This window comes from Heterodontus francisci, chromosome 34 (assembly GCF_036365525.1).
Source record: "Heterodontus francisci isolate sHetFra1 chromosome 34, sHetFra1.hap1, whole genome shotgun sequence".
In the NCBI taxonomy this organism is placed as follows: domain Eukaryota; kingdom Metazoa; phylum Chordata; class Chondrichthyes; order Heterodontiformes; family Heterodontidae; genus Heterodontus; species Heterodontus francisci.
Genome location: NC_090404.1, coordinates 24,424,080 through 24,438,522, shown reverse-complemented (window position 1 = coordinate 24,438,522; position 14,443 = coordinate 24,424,080).

The following is a 14,443-nucleotide window of genomic DNA, read 5'->3' as shown; positions in this document are numbered from 1 at the left end:
AGTCCATTTTTGTAGCATCTGCAAACTTTTTAATCATACCCACTACATCCAAGTCTAAATCATTGATATATACCACATAAAGCAAGGGACCGAGTACTGCTCCCAGCAGAACCCCACTGAAAACAGTTTTCCAGTCACAAAAACACCATTGGCCATTACCCCTTGCTTCCTGCCTCTGAGCAGATTCTGGCTCCAACTTGCTACTTTGCATTGGATCCCATGGGCTTTTACTTTTGTGACCAGTCTGCCATGTGGGACCTTATCAAAAGCCTTAGTTACACTTTAGCCCCACTCTCCTAATCTTTGGTCGCTCAGTGTGGAGGGCAGGGGATGGGGAGTGGTGGTGTGTAAGTCAGAGGATCTTCTCCTGGACCTGTTCTTGGGCCTGATTAAAAAAAGCAATATGTAAGTCCAGGATGTGTGGGGACCAAGTTGATGGTTGGGGTATCACTCTGGCTGCCAGCCTCTCTTCCGTGATCTTGTCCATGCCCGGGTGGCCCTGGAGAGGGAGCACACTTGATACCTTCTGCATCCAGTGGGCACTTCGGGGTACAGAGTCTCTCATAGACACTGGCAACAGCATTATGGTTTATTTGGGGATGTTCCCATTGCTCCTGTTGGGACCTTGTTTCTTATTTTGGCTTCTTTTAGTTTGAATGGATCACATGTTTGGTGTAACAAGAGAGGAAGGAATGTTCCATAGAAAATTTAATTGTCTGTTCTGTTACAAGGGTTTTATCTTTTTGTACTAAGAACTTAGAATTCTGTGTGTTTTGAAAACTGAGAAAAGGATTTTTGCTCAGTGGACATTGATCTGCAAATCGCTGAAATTTTTGGATGTTGACTCTGTATAAAAGAACTGGAAAGCAGGCAGTTTCAAGCAAACAGCAAGGGGTTTTGACCTCCTCAGAGCAACACGTTGAATGATAGGGGACACGCTCTGTCTGGTCATGTGATCAGCTCAGGAAGGTTTATTGCTTTCACTTCGGACACTATTAAAGATGAAAACAGTGATTTGGACTAAGAGCAGGCTTTTGAAATTTGGCTGTGACCTGTCTGGAGAGAGAGAAAGACCCTCTTTGTAGAGGAAGACTGCACCTCTCGAGAAGAAACCCCTGTATGTATGAGGTAGCATATTCCTATTGCCTCCTGTCTCTGAAGAATCCCTGCATTAAAAGTGGTTCCTGTTGCCTACTGTGTTTTGGGAGATCCTGAGATCTGGAGAAAGCTTCTACTACTGTACTGCTGTTGTGAGACCTAAGCAGACTGGTTGCTACACCCCTGCTGAAAGACCTATGTGAAGCCTGTTAAATCGCCTTGAATGCCTACCCATCACAGACTGCTCATTAACATTGCCTGGAGAGACTTCGAGTTGCATCTGGCTATTCGACTCTGCGACACCTCACCGGACCAAAAATATCCTTCCAGAACGTGACAAACTTAATTATTTTATTTTTCCTTTTTATTCCTAAGAAACAGCTGTAAATAAAAAAAAATCCTTTTTCACCGGTTAACTGGTGTTTAGATGTATGTGTGTGTGTGCAAGAGGGCAAGCAAAAATAAGGAGTTTTAAAATCTTTTCTATATATAGATTTATCTCATTATTGTTTAATACTTAGTTTATTAATAAATTTGTTGTTGATTAAAGAAACCTGGCTGGTGTGCTTTCTTTTGGGGGTCAAATAGAGTTTGGAATTGACTGTCTTTCAGTTGGTGGGAAAATTTATTGATATGCTATAACCCGTGGAGAGGTGGGACTGAATTAACAAAGCACTCCTCTCGCCTCGGTCATAACAATTCTGAATTTCTATCCTGTACTGACAGTGATGCCTTTTGTAAACTCCTTTTACAGGGTATTGGAAGGGAAAACATTTGCAGACAGGAAACTCAAACCAAACATCACATCAAGATCTGACAGAGTCACTCGATTCATCAGGACCTGAATATCATCGGCCTGTGAATGTGGAAGTTGTCTGTTCTGTCTGTGAGAAAAGATTTCAAACATCAGTGTGACTGGAAAAGCACCGAGACACACACACACCCGAGTGAGAGTGTTCCAATGCACTGACTGTGGAAAGAGCTTTAACTGGTTACACAGCCCGAAAAAACATCACACCATTCACAGCGGGGAGAAATTGTATACGTATTCTTTGTGTGGATGAGGCCTCAACTGATCATCCAACCTGGAGAGATACAAGGGCAGCCATCCACGGAGAAACTGTGGAAATGTGGGGACTGTGGGAAAGGATTCAATTACCTATGCCAGTTGGATGCTCATCGACACACTCACACTGGGGAGAAGCTGTTCACCTGCTGCGTATGAAGGGATTCACTAAATATATCGAGAATGCTGAAGGTTCTCAGTAGGTCTGGCAGTGTCTGTGGAGAGAGAAGCAGAGTTAACACTTCTAACAAAGGGTTACCAAACTGAAACATTGGGCCCGCTTTTAATGGTGTAAGTGAATGCGTTTTGAGTTGCGTTAAAATCGAGCCCATTAACTCTGTTTCTCTCTCCACAGTTGCTGCCAGACCTGCTGTGTATTTCCAGCATTGACTGTTTATATTTTGGGTTCCCAGCACCTGCCATACTTTGCTCTTGTCTCAGTTAAAATTACTATTTGCCTGATTTGCAGAGCAGACTCTCATTCCATAAGGACACACTGCACCCAAACAAAGTCTGGCAAACTTAGTTGCAGCTTGGCAAGGACCAAGGCTCAGGGTTTCCCAAAAATGTTTTGGGGTACTGCGAATGTTTAATTATCTAAGACCATATAGCTTACCAGCATAGAACATTGGTAATCTTCCCTCTGAGTGTCCATCTAGGGCCATTCTATCCATTGTAGCATTGGATTGCAGAGATATCTGGACTGCGTGGGAGGAATCTTAGTTACCAGTGAGTAGTCTATTCTTTCAGATTCCATTGGTGACCCAGGGGTATCTAGTTAATCATCAGCATTGTCCTGAAGTATGGCCACCTGAAGGAAATCAGTTTGCAGGGATACGGGGATTGAATAGGGAAGTGGGACTGACGGGTTAGCTCCATGGAGAGCCGGCATAGTCTCGATGGGCCGAATGGCCTCCTTCTATTCCATAATTAACGATGCCTCTAAATCATGCATCATCGCTGAGCACCATCGAGTTCAAATTGGGGAGTGGCCGTTAACCTGCTCGGAGTGTGGGAAGGGAATCACTCAGTCATCCAACCTGCTGGTACACCAGCGAGTTCACACTGATGAGAACTTTTAAATGTTCTGAATGTGAGAAGAGCTTCGAAAGCAGGAATGATCTGCTGAGACACCAACACACTCACACTGGGGAGAGGTCGTTCACCTGCTCCGTGCGTGCGATTATCCCACCTCACTGAACACCAACTTGTTCACACTGATAAGAGGTCTTTTAGATGTTCTGACTGTGAGCAGAGCTTTAAAAGCAGAAATGTTCTGATGACACACCAGTGAGTTCACACTGGGGAGAGACCGTTTACCTGCTCTGTGTATGGGAAGGGATTCATTTAGTCAGCCAACCTACTGAGACACCAGAAAGTTCACAAGTGACTGCAGGGGTTGGAATCTACTGTTAATGCTGCTATTAATCACATCCTGGACTGAACCATATTTATTCTGACAGCTGGGTTTATTTCAGTTGATTTTAATAATCCCTGTATCGGATTGGACTTTACTATTCCAGATATATGTCAAATAAATTAGCTTTGTGTCAAATTCACAATGTTTAAGTCCTTGATTTCTCCAAGATAAGAGGAGACTGATGTCATGTTACCGACTGTGTTCCATTTTTGGGCCTTTTCTCCTTTGTTTATGGAAGACCTGTATTTGCATAGTGCCTTTCACGAACTCTGGATGTCCCTGATTTCTGATGGCAGCTGTGGTATGTTGCCTACCTGGTGCTAGGGTCAAGGATGTCACGACGGGCTGCAGGGCATTCTGAAGGGGGAGGGTGAACAGTCAGAGGTCGTGGTTCACATTGGTACCAACGTCATTGGTAGAAAGAGGGATGAGGTCCTGCAACAAGAATTTAGGGAGTGAGGTAGCCGGTTAAAAAGCAGGACCTCAAGGTTTGTAATCTCTGGATTACTCCCAGTGCCACGTGCTAGTGAGTATAAGAATAGGAGGATAGAGCAGATGGAAGAGATGGTACAGGAGGGAGAGCTTTAGTTTCCTTGATCACAGGGTCTGTTTCTGGCGAAGGTGGGACCTGTACAAGTTGGACTTGTTGCACCTGAACCGGAATGGGACCAAGATCCTTGTTGGGACGTTTGCTAGTGCTGTTGTGGGGGGGGGGGGGTGGAGGTGATGCACAGCCAAATATATATAAAAAAGAAATTAAGTCAGTCTGGAATGCTGAGCAAATATAAAGTTAAGGCACTAGCGAAGAACTCTAGGCTGGATTGCATCTATTTTAACGTATTAAGTCTTACAAGTAAGGCAGATGAATTGAGCGCCTTGTTTAACACATGGGAATATGATATTATTGCTATCACAGAGACATGGTTGAGGGAAGGGCAGGACTGGCAGCGCAATATTCCAGGGTATAGAATCTTCAGGCGTGATCTGGGGCGGGGGGTGGGGGGGTGGGTGCGGTGTTGGGGTGGGGGGGGATGTAAAAGAGGAGGTAGCATTGCACTATTGATCAAGGAGTCAATTACTGCAGTAAGGAGGGATGACATGTTAGAAGGTTCTTCAAATGAGGCCATATGGGTAGAACTTAAAAACAAAAAGGGGGAAATCACTTGCCTGGGGGTGTACTATAGGCCTCCAAATAGTCAGGGAGAGATAGAAGAGCAGGTATGTAGGCAAATCTCAAAGAGGTGTAAAAATAATAGGGTAATAATAGTAGGGGATTCCAACTTCCACAATATTAACTGGGATAGTCTTAGTGCAAAAGGCTTAAAGGGGGCAGAATTCTTAAAATGCATCCAGAAGAGCTTTTTGAGCCAGCATGTAAAAAGTCCTACAAGAGAAGGTGCAGTACTGGATCAAATCTTAGGGAATGAAGCCAGACAAGTGGTAGAAGTGTCAGTGGGGGAGCACTTCGGGGATAGTGACCATAATTCTGTAAGATTTAAGGTAGTTATGGAAAAGGGCAAAGGTGGACCAGAAATAAAAGTACTGGATTGGGGGAAGGCCGATTTCAATATGATAAAACAGGATCTGGACAAAGTGAGAATCATTCAAAAATGAAATAGTGAGAGTTAAGGGCCAATATGTTCCTGCAAAGGTGAATGGTAGGACCAACGAGTCCAGGGAACTCTGGATGTCAATCGACATAGAGAATTGGATGAGAAAAAAAGAGGCTGATGGCAGATTCAGAGAGCTGAAAACAGCGGAGGCCCTAGAGGAGTATAGAAAGTGTAGGGTGGGGGGGGTGGGTGGTGGGGACTTAAAAAAGTAATTGGGAGAGCGAAGGGGGGGGGGGGGGGGGTCATGAAAAAACACTGGTAGACAAGACAAAGGAAAATCCCAAGGCGTTTTACAAGTATATTAAGGACAAAAGGATAACCAGGGAAAGAGTAGGGCCCATTAAGGACCAAAGTGGCAATCTGTGTGTGGAGCCAGAAGACTTAGGTGAGGTTTTGAATGATTACTTTTCATCTGTGTTCACTATGGAGAAGGATGATGTAGGTGTAGAGATCAGGGAAGGGGATTGTGACATACTTGAACAAATTAGCATTGAAAGGGAGGAGGTCAGGCAGAAGTGTCGAGTTGATGATCCATCTCGGCCTCTTCCTGAAGTCCCCAGCATCACAGATGCCAGACTTCAGCCAATTCGATTCACTCCGCATGATATCAAGAAACGACTGAAGGCACTGGATACTGCAAAAGCTATGGGCCCTGACAATATTCCGGTAATAGTACTGAAGACCTGTGTTCCAGAACTTGCCGCGCCCCTAGCCAAGCTGTTCCAGTACAGCTACAACACTGGCATCTACCCGGTAATGTGGAAAATTGCCCAGGTATGTCCTGTACACAAAAAGCAGGACAAATCCAACCCGGCCAATTACCGTCCCATCAGCCTCCTCTCAATCATCAGTAAAGTGATGGGAGGTGTCATCAACAGTGCCATCAAGCAGCACTTGCTCAGCAATAACCTGCTCAGTGACACTCAGTCTGGGTTCCGTCAGGGCCACTCAGCTCCTGACCTCATTATAGCCTTCGTTCAAACAGGGACAAAAGAGCTGAACTCAAGAGGTGAGGTGAGAATGACTGCCCTTGACATCAAGGCAGCATTTGACCGAGTATGGCATCAAGGAGCCCTAGCAAAACTGAGGTGAATGGGAATCAGGGGGAAAACCCTCCGCTGGCTGGAGTCATACCTAGCACAAAGGAAGGTGGTTGTGGTTGTTGGAGTTCAATCAGCTGAGCTCCAGGACATCACTGCAGTAGCTCCTCAGAGTAGTGTCCTGGGCCCAACCATCTTCAGCTGCTTCATCAATGACCTTCCTTCAATCATAAGGTCAGAAGTGGGGATGTTTGCTGATGATTTCACAATGTTCAGCACCATTCGTGACTCCTCAGATACTGAAGCAGTCCGTGTAGAAATGCAGCAAGACCTGGACAATATCCAGGCTTGGGCTGATAAGTGGCAAATAACATTCGCACCACACAAGTGCCAGGCAATGACCATCTCCAACAAGAGATAATCTAACCATCTCCCCTTGATATTCAAGAGCATTACTATCACTGAATCCCCCACTATCAACATCCTATAGGGGCTACTGTTGACCAGAAACTGAACTGGAGTAGCCATATAAATACCGTGGCTACAAGAGCAGGTCAGACGCTAGGAATCCTGAGGTGAGTAACTCACCTCCTGACTCCCCAAAGTCTGTCCACCACCTACAAGGCACAAGTCAGGAGTGTGATGGAATACTCTCCACTTGCCTGGCTGGGTGCAGCTCCAACTACACTCAAGAAGCTCGACACCATCCAGGACAAAGCAGCCCAGCTTGATTGGCACCCCAACTACAAACATTCACTCCCTCCACCACCGATGCACAGTGGCAGCAGTGTGTACCATCTACAAGATGCACTGCAGCAATGCACCAAGGCTCATTAGACAGCACCTTCCAAACCCACGACCTCTGCCAACTAGAAGGACAAGGGCAGCAAATGCATGGGAACACCACCACCTGCAAGTTCCCCTCCAAGTCACACACCATCCTGACTTGGAACTTTATCGCCGTTCCTTCACTGTCACTGGGTCAAAATCCTGGAACTCCCTTCCTAACAGCACTATGGGTTCAACTACCCCAAATGGACTGCAGCGGTTCAAGAAGGCAGCTCACCACCACCTTCTCAAGGGCAATTAGGGATGGGCAATAAATGCTGGCCTGGCCAGCGACACCCACATCCATGAATGAATTAAAAAAAAGGTATTAGCAGTTTTAACGGGCTTAAAAGTGGATAAATCCCCAGGCCCAGATGAGATGTATCCCAGGCTGCTATGTGAGGCAAGGGAGGAGATTGCAAGGGCTCTGGCACAAATTTTCAAATCCTCTCCGACCACAGAAGTGCCAGCGGACTGGAGGACATGAATCTGGTACCATTATTCAAGAAGTGTACTAGGGATAAACCAGGTAATTATAGGCCAGTTAGTCTAACATCAGTGTTAGGCAAACTATTCGAAAAAAGTCTGAGCAATAGGATTAATCTTCATTTGGAGAGGCAGGGATTAATCAGGTATAATCAGAATGGCTTTGTCAGGAGGAGATTGTGTCCAATAAATTTGATGAAATTTTTCGAGGTGGTGACTAGATGTGTAGATGAGGGTAAAGCAGTTGATGTAGTCTACATGGACTTTAGTAAGGCTTTAGATAAGGTTCCACATGGGAGATTGGTTAAAAAGGTAAGAACCCATGAGATCCGGGGCAATTTGGCAAATTGGATCCAAAATTAGTTAATGGCAGGAGGCAGAGGGTGATGGTCGAGGGTTGTTTTTGCGATTGGAAGCCTGTGACTAGTGGTATACCGCAAGGATCGGTGCTAGGACCCATGCTGTTTGTAGTGTACATTAATGATTTAGACGTGAATATAGGAGGTATGTTCAGTAAGTTCGCAGATGACATGAAAATTGGTGGTGTCATAAATAGTGATGAGGGAAGCCTTAGATTACAGAACGATATAGATGGGCTGGGAAGATGGGCAGAGCAGTGCAAATGGAATTTAATCCTGAAAAATGTGAGGTGATGAATTTTGGGAAGACTAAAAATGCATGGATGGTAAGAGCCTAGGGCGGCACAGTGGCGCAGTGGTTACTCCGCAGCCTCACAGTTCCAGCAACTTGGGTTCATTTCTGGGTACTGCCTGTGCGGAATTTGCAAGTTCTCCCTGTGTCTGCGTGGGTTTCTGCCGGGTGCTCTGGTTTCCTCCCACAGCCAAAGACTTGCAGGTTGATAGGTAAATTGGCCATTGTAAATTGCCCCTAGTGGTGGTAGGAGAATGGTGGGGATGTGGTAGGGAATATGGGATTAATGTAGGATTACTATAAATGTCTAGTTGTTGGTCAGCACAGACTCAGTGGGCCAAAGGGCCTGTTTCTGTGCTGTATAACTCTATGACTCTATGACTTTAGGTTGATCCTCGAGGAGAAGTTCAAGCAGGCTATGGATATCAGGATGTAGAGTATCAGGATATACATCTGCAACAAAACTAAGTGTAGAATTTACTCTTTCACAGTTTTTAACTGATTAATGGGAAACCATTTTCTGTCTTTACTTTTGCCTTTCTTTTCTTTTGCAATCTGTACCAAGTATATAGTTGAAGTCAACTTGTCTATTACAAGAAATGGTCCTTTCCATTTTGGATTAAACACATTTTCCTTCTTACTGTAGTTGTGTGTCATGACTATATCTCCAACTTCATATTCACAATGTCTTACTTTTGCATCAAATGCTTTTTGATTCCCTTTTTCTGAACTCCCAAGTTCTTTGCTGCATACTCATTTACCATTGCTGTTTGTTTTACCACTTGTTCCAGCCATTTGATACTGCATGGTTCCTGTGTTATAGGACTTGTTGCTGTCAGTGTTAAATGGCCTGGTTTTCTCATGACTCTCCCTGTCATTGCCTGATAAGGAGAAACTACTGTGGTTCTGTAAGAGGTTGATCTTATGGTCATGAGTCACAATGGTAACCTGTTAGCCCATTGAGTGGGGGCTCTGTATATAACTTTTCCATCATTGTTTTTAAAGTTCTGTTCCCTCTTTCCATTACTCCAGAAGACAGTGGGGAGTGACTGATGCGAAATTTGTGTGTAACCCCAATGTGTTTTGCACTTGGGTAAAAATCTCTCCTGCAAAATGTGAACCTTGGTCACTTTCCACAACGCACCAAGGCTCCTTAGACAGCACCTTCCAAACCCGCAACCTCTACCATCTCAAAGGACGAGAACAGCAAATGCCTGGGAACACCACCACCTGCAAGTTCACCTCCAAGCCACACATCATCCTGACTTGGAGCTATATCGCCGTTCTTTCATTGTTGTTGGGCAAAATCCTGGAACTCCCTTCCTAACAGCACTGTGAGTTTACCTACCCCACATGGCCTGCAGCGGTTCAAGAAGGCAGCTCGCCACCACCTTCCCAAGGACAGTTAGGGATGGGCAATAAATGCTGGCCTAGCCAGCGACACCCACATCCTATGCATAAATAATAATAAAAAAACTTGTAATGGTAGTCTCCAAATACAGATCACTACACTCAATAAAATATTTACAGCTATGAATGCAGTATTAGTTCAACAGGGAAAAGCTTCAACCCACTTAGTAAATTGATCTATTACAACTAGTGCATGTTCATAGTTGCTTGGAGGTTTTGGCAACAGCCCAAGAAAAACAATTATTAAATGAGTCCATGGTCCTTCAGAGGGTGGTGCACTTGTTAAAAAGGGCTCTGTTGGAACAGGCAGAAGGGTTCTGCTGAAGACATGGCAGGCAACGTGGTACATGTAAGTTGACTGCCTCCCGTATGTCTGGCCACCATGCCATATCAGCAATTTTATGGTGTGGCACCAGCCGAATAGTGGCCGCTTTTGGATGAGAGTGAAATAGGTATCGAAGCTCTTGTCCCACTTCAGGAGGAACGCAAAGAGTAGAGGCTTTGTCTTTAGTTTTGTGCAACAGTAGCTCATCTGCATTTGACACTTCAGACAAAATGGTGTTTGCAGCCTAAGAGGTTGTTTGGGGGCGTGGACGATCCTGTTTGTGCTATTCAATAACAATAGCACAAGGTTCATACTTTTGCTGCAGAGTGCTTAAATCTATCGAATTGTTCACTGATTGCTGCTACTTCAGCACATTCATTTGAGGTTTCTTTGTATCGTTTTACTGATACTGCAGATTCTTTGGCTTCTTTGGCAGCTTTTGTAGTACCTTCACTATGGGGCTGTCCTGGTTTGTGGGCAGCTATCTTACCAATGTAACAGGGTTGACAATGATCATTGAGGGCTGTCCATATCTTTTTCTGCAGAGAACCATGAACTAAAGATTTGTCTTCGCTGGTACTGTATTTATTTTTGTTACATAAGGGAAGAGCTAACATGGCGTTGATGGCATAGGCACTGTTAAACCAAATGTTTACTGTTCGATTGTAAGCTTCTTTGATGGCTGTTAGGAGGAAGACTATCTCTGCATATTGGGAAGAGTGTTTAACACATCGTCCTTTACTGACTCTTCCTGGTAATAGTATAGCAAAGCCTGTGTACGGTAAACCTTGAATGTGATAACAGGAGCCACGCACACACACATCTGGAGCGTCATTGATAGGTCCTTTCATGACTGAATGTAATTCAAAATCAATTAAAGGTAGTGGACGCTTATGAGGTTCTCCTTCATAACCTAGAACATGAGGTAATAATGTTGTCTTTTTGTTGTAATATCAATGTCTCTGTGTAATAATTCTAAAGTCCACTTGCATAACTGTTGTGATGAAACTGACGAATCTCCAGGCATCCTTAATAAATTCAGTGGTGTGCGTGGTGAGTGCAAGATAACATGCTGCAAGTTTGTGATGTATGTAAAATGTTGTACGGCCCAAAATGTAGCTGGTAGATGATGTTCACACGCTGAATAGGTATTCTCTGCTCCTTGTCGGATGCATGATGCATACGCAGCCAGTTGCAGTTTTCTGTCATGTACCTGGCAAAATACAGCAGTTAGACTTTATTCCGTAGAAGCAACCTCCAGATGAAAACGTAAAGCAAAATCAGTTACAATCAGACTAACAGTCTGCATGACTGCATTTTTTAAGGTTTGTTGCAGCTTCGATGTGGCACACTTTCCAATCAGGCTGACTGTTGTCATTTTAGATTTTTAAAAGTTCTTAGAGTGGCTTTGCCCTTTCAGCAAAATTCGGAATTAAGTTTCTCTGATAACTGACCAGACCCAAAAATGATCAAAGAGCAATTTTAGTCCTAGGGAGAGAGAGTCTCTGAATGACCTCTATTTTATAAGAGTCAGGACTTGTTCCTTGTGAAGTGGTTACAACTCCCAGATATGTCACTTGTTCTTTGAACAATTGAGATTTTTGTGGATTCACTTTTAAACCTGCTTGTGTTGGGATTGTTAGAAGTTCAAATAATAAGAAGAGATGTTCACTCACAGTTTCAGTTGCTGAATGGGTGTCATCTACGTATTACAATAGCTTTTCAGGTCTTTTACAACTGATGCTATTCAGTTGTTAAATTATTGTAAGAGCATTGTGAAATCCTTGTGGCAGGCATGTCCAAGTGTAACTCTGATCTTCAAATGTAAATGCAAATTTGTACTGATCTTCCTTTCTAACAGGAATACTCCAAAATCCATTAGAAATGTCTATTGTAGAAAAAATACTTAGCACCCACTGGAATTTTCGAGAGAAGGGTGGGTGCTGCTTGCACAACAGGAGAAAATGCTGGTGTTTCAGAATTCAGTCTCCAATAATCAATAATTAACTTCCAAGCACTATCAGGTTTCCTGACAGGCTAAATAGGTAAATTTGTTGTAAATGTGCCCCTGCCTTACAACACCCTGTTTAACATGAAATTGAATTGTTTCCTTAATGTAGGGATAACTTACTTTAGGAATTGGATACTGTTTAACAAATGTGAATCATGTCTGTTAGTGGCAAGGACAGCAAGGTGTTTCTGAATTAACTGTTGTCCTTGAGCATTCTCATGGTCAGGGGGACCATGTATACAAGCAATTGCAGAAACAGAATGAGCATCAGAAACCGCCACTGTTTTCTCATTCTCAGCACCTAACGACAGACAGTTACTGTTATAGTCAATAATTGCACCATACTGGCCTAATGTATTCGTTCCTATTATTCCCTTTATCAATGGCAAATTCATATACATTGGTGAGTTAACTTTACAGTAGAAACCCAACCGAAGTTCAGAAATTTCTCCTTCAAATGCAACTTTTGGAGCACAACCCTTGCCCGTCATCCCGTAGTGTTTAGGGCGTGAGGTATGAATGATTGTGACAGCTGAACCTATGTCAATTAATATATTCTATTGTTGGCCCCCTTTTAAATCAACGTGAATGACTGGTCTACTATCACAATCATGTCGGAACCCCACTACCGACCATTCAGATGGAGCCTGACCCCTTCATTGGGAACCTGTCCGGGTTCCATTTGCTGTGGGTTTCTCTTGGTCTTGAATTGCCCACTGCTTGTCCATTATCAAATTGTTGTTTGAAAATAGATAGCACCATATCAGACATTCCTTTGCTGAGCACTTGTTTAATTTCATCTTCTATTTTAGAAAACATCATATTAGCAAAGTTTTGTTTTGGTAAATCTTGTTGTGGGGCATTTTGTGAACTTTGCAGTTTATATTGAGGTGATTTCCAATTTCTTGGGGGAGGCTGACTTGAGGATGGTTTATTTCCACCGTCTCATGCATAATGGCCTATTTTACAACAATGGTAACAAGATATGCTGGGTACTTTCTGAAAACTTTGATGTTGGGGCTGCTGTGTTAACATTTCTGTTGGCAGAGGCTGTTCTTTAGCAGACAAAAAGAACAAAGAACAAAGAAAATTACAGCACAGGAACAGGCCCTTCGGCCCTCCAAGCCTACGCCGATCCAAATCCTCTATCTAAACCTGTCGCCTATTTTCGAAGGGTCTGTATCTCTTTACTTCCTGCCCATTCATGTATCTGTCTAGATACATCTTAAAAGACGCTATCGTGCCCGCGTCTACCACCTCCGCTGGTAATGCGTTCCATGCACCCAACACCCTCTGGGTAAAGAACTTTCCATGCATATCCCCCCTAAACTTTTCCCCTTTCACTTTGAACTCGTGTCCCCTTGTAATTGAATCCCCCACTCTGGGAAAAAGCTTCTTGCTATCCACCCTGTCTATACCTCTCATGATTTTGTACACCTCAATCAGGTCCCCCTTCAACCTCCGTCTTTCTAATGAAAATAATCCTAATCTACTCAACCTCTCTTCATAGCTAGCGCCCTCCATACCAGGCAACATCCTGGTGAACCTCCTCTGCACCCTCTCCAAAGCATCCACATCCTTTTGGTAATGTGGCGACCAGAACTGCACGCAGTATTCCAAATGTGGCCGAACCAAAGTCCTATACAACTGTAACATGACCTGCCAACTCTTGTACTCAATACCCCGTCCGATGAAGGAAAGCATGCCGTATACCTTCTTGACCACTCTATTGACCTGCGTTGCCACCTTCAGGGAACAATGGACCTGAACACCCAAATCTCTCTGTACATCAATTTTCCCCAGGACTTTTCCATTTACTGTATAGTTCACTCTTGAATTGGATCTTCCAAAATGCATCACCTCGCATTTGCCCTGATTGAACTCCATCTGCCATTTCTCTGCCCAACTCTCCAGTCTATCTATATTCTGCTGTATTCTCTGACAGTCCCCTTCACTATCTGCTACTCTACCAATCTTAGTCATTTTAACAGAAGTCCGCACTTCAACTGCATTAGCTTTGACCTGATGCCAGGATTGGTTGCTCGGGCTGAAATTTCTATTGCAACATTGCCCGGAAAGCTCAGTCGATAGAGCTTTATGCTTTTAATCTGATGGTCCAGAGTTCAAGCCCCCGTTTGGGTGCTAGTTTCTCTTGCTGCAATTATACAGGGCCTTGGTGAGGCCACACCTGGAATATTGTATGCGGTTTTGGTCTCCTTATCTGAGGAAGGATGTTCTTGCTGTGGAGGGAGTGCAACGCAGTTTTACCAGATTAATTCCTGGGATGGCGGGACTGACGTATGAGGAGAGATTGAGTCGGTTAGGATTATATTCGCTGGAACTCAGAAGAATGAGGGGGGAATCGCATAGAAACCTATAAAATTCTAACAGGACTTGACAGGGTAGATGCAGGAAGGATGTTCCCGACGGTGGGGGAGTCCAGAACCAGGGGACATAGTCTAAGGATACGGGGTAAACCATTCAGGACTGAGGTG